The sequence below is a fragment of the Pristiophorus japonicus genome, chromosome 19, assembly GCF_044704955.1.
Source record: "Pristiophorus japonicus isolate sPriJap1 chromosome 19, sPriJap1.hap1, whole genome shotgun sequence".
Taxonomy (NCBI): domain Eukaryota; kingdom Metazoa; phylum Chordata; class Chondrichthyes; family Pristiophoridae; genus Pristiophorus; species Pristiophorus japonicus.
Genome location: NC_091995.1, coordinates 2,029,106 through 2,032,182, shown reverse-complemented (window position 1 = coordinate 2,032,182; position 3,077 = coordinate 2,029,106). Strand labels below are relative to the sequence as shown.

Sequence of the window (3,077 nt, the reverse complement as noted above, 5' to 3'; positions counted from 1 at the left end):
TTTGCGTACCGGGGGTCTGTGCACAGATTGATGCAGCCGCACACAAAGATGGCCATCAGGATGAGGGCCATGTTAGGAACGTCCTTTCCTCCACTGTCCAGAGATTTTTTTTTTTTTTTTTTTTAATTCGTAGCCAATCGTTCCAATTCTTTGTCAAATCACAAACGCCAGAGGTCACCTTGCACATGCCAAGGATCACTCTGCGCCAATGCTCTTAGCCAAAAGGCCAAGAGCCACTGCACCGTTCCTGGAAGTACTGCAATACCAGGTTCGTGCCATGGAGGTGGATGGGTCAAGCCACCCACACACCTCCGTGGAGGTGGATGGGTCAAGCCACCCCACCCACCTCCTGTTTCCAAAAAAGCAAGCATATACCTTCCTGACCAGGGAGAAACCACCCGGAGGTCATGGTGGCTGGTCAGAACAGGTACTACACTTGATCTCGGCCAAATCCACTGTCCAGAGATTTGTACATCGTGTCTCTGCAGACACGTTCCATTTTGGACCTCCAGACAAATTGGAAGACAGCCCGGGTGACTGCCACAGCACAGGAGCATGAGATGGGCCAGACCTGTTCCATGTGCAGCAACCCCGAGAGCACCTCACTCCTGATGACCAGGTTCTTTCCTGCAATGGAGAGGGAGCGCAGCTTCCACCATCCCAGTTTTTGTTTCACTTTACGCTCTTCACAGTTTTGGCGTACGCCCCTTCCGCTCCAAACCATAATCCCCACACCTTCAGGTAATCTGGCTTAACGGTGAAGGGAATAAAGGATCGGTTGGCCCAGTTGCCAAAGAAAATGGCCTCGCTTTTGCTGCGATTGGCCTTTGCTCCCGAGGCCAGTTCAAACTGGTCGCAGATTGTGAGCAATCTGCGGACCAACTGCAGATCCGAGCAAAAGATGGCCACGTCGTCCACGTACAGGGAGGTCTTGACCTGAGCGCCTCCGCTGCCTGGGATCGTCACCCCTCCAATGCCACATCCTTCCTGATGGACTCGGCAAAGGGCTCGATACAACACACAAACAAGACAGGAGATGGGACAGCCTTGCCTGACTCCAGACCTGATCGAAAAGCTTTCAGTTTCCCACCTGTTGATTAGAACTGACCTAGTGATGTCTGTGTAGAGCACTTGGATCCAATTGCGGATATCCTCCCCAAATCCCATCTTGGAGAGCACGTCCATCAGGTACGTGTGCAATATCCTGTCAAAGGCCTTCTCCTGGTCCAGGCTGATTAAACAGGTGTCCACCCTCCTGTCCCGCACGTAGGCGATCGTATCCCTGAGTAGCGCCAGGCTATCAGAGATCTTCCTGCCGGGGACAGCGCAGGTCTGGTCCGGGTGGATCACCAGCTCCAGAGCAGACTTGACCCTGTTTGCGATGACCTTCGACAGGATCTTGTAGTCCACATTGAGCAGCGAAATGGGCCGCCAGTTTTTGATTTCCTCCCTCTCCCCCTTCTGCTTGTAGATGATGGTGATGATGCCTTTCCTCATTGATTCTGACATGCTGCTGACCAGAAGCATACCTCCGTACACTTCCAGCATGTCTGGGCCCATTCAGTCCCACAGAGCCGAATACAACTCGACTGGTAAGCTGTCGCTTCCGGGAGTTTTACTCATCGCGAGGGACTGGAAGACCTCTGTCAGCTCGTCCAGAGTTAGCAGGTGGTCCAGACTCTCCCGCTCGCAGTTGTCTAAGACCTTTGAGATAGATGACAGGAAAGACTGGGAGGCCGCGCGGTCTGTGGGCTTGACGTCATACAGCCTGGCATAGAAGGATTTGCTGATCCTTTGCATGTCAGGCTGCGAAGACGTCACAGAACCATCTTCTTCCTTTAGGCTGGTGATCACAGAGCTCTCCCTGTGCACCTTTTGGAGGAAGAAATGCGAACACGTCTCATCCTGCTCGATGGAGCGGACTCTGGAGCGGAAGATGATCTTGGAGGACTCTGAGGCAAAGAGCGAGGCTTGCTGGCCCTTCACCTCTTGGAGTTCCTCCGCGACATCGACCCCCATCGCCTGCAGCAGGAGCAGGTTTTGCATACTCTTCTGGAGTTGGGACAATTCTCTCTGTCTCCCTCTTGCTTTCTGAACACCTTTGAGGATGAAGAACCTCTTGATGTTTGTCTTGATTGTTTCCCACCAGTGCATCGGGGAATTGCAGAGGGGTTTTACGGTTCTCCAACCTTTGCAATCCCTCTTGAGTTCCTCAACGTTTTCCAGAGTCAACAGTTTCACGTTGAGCTTCCATATCCCTCTGCCAATTTTCTGGTCTTCCTGTAGGTGACAGTCGGTCAGTAGGAGGCAGTGGTCAGAGAAGAACACCGGTGTGACATTGTTGGATCTGACCTTGAGCGTGTGGGACACAAACAGGAAGTCTATTCTGGAACGGACGGACCCGTCTGGTCTCGACCAGGTGTATCTGAGTGGTGCTCCGTCTGCAGGGTTGCTGAAGACGTCGCACAGCTTGGCGTCTTTTACCGCGTCCATCAGGAGTCTGGACGTGGTGTCCAGTTTGCTGTCGGCTCTGCTGGATCGTCCAGCCGCATCGATGATGCAGTTGAAGTCACCGCCCAGAATGACCGTTGCCAATAGCAGTGGGAGCTGCTGGAAGAGGGCCAGCCTCTCATTCTTGAGAGCTGGGGCATAAACATTAATGAACCTGAGAGGGGAGTTTTTGTACATTACATCTGCTACGTGGCGGCCACCCACCACCTCCTTAACTTCGGTGATGGTGAAGTGGCCTCCCCGCAGCAGAATGCCCATGCCGGAGGACTGGCAATCGTTGTCACCTGACCATATGGATGGTCCATGGGCCCACCATCGTGACCACTGCCGGTAACTGCTGAAGTGTGGCAGACCGCACTCCTGCCAGAACAGCAGGTCTGCTTTGACCTTGGCGAGGTACCCCAAGGTAGAAACACATTGCGTAGTGGATTTTACGCTACGCACGTTAATAGATGCAATTTTTAAATCCATTTTAAAGTTAGTGGTTACAGTTCAGAACATTTCATTTCAAATAACCCGTCCTTTAAGTTGGAGACCTGCCCAATGGCCTGTCCCTCCATACATAG

General features: G+C 52.7%; 1 pseudogene; it reads right to left on the bottom strand.

Moving 5' to 3' along the window:
• Nucleotides 1-231: 231 nt before the first annotated feature.
• LOC139230684 (U2 spliceosomal RNA) lies at nt 232-467 on the bottom strand (annotated as a pseudogene).
• Nucleotides 468-3,077: the final 2,610 nt, after the last annotated feature.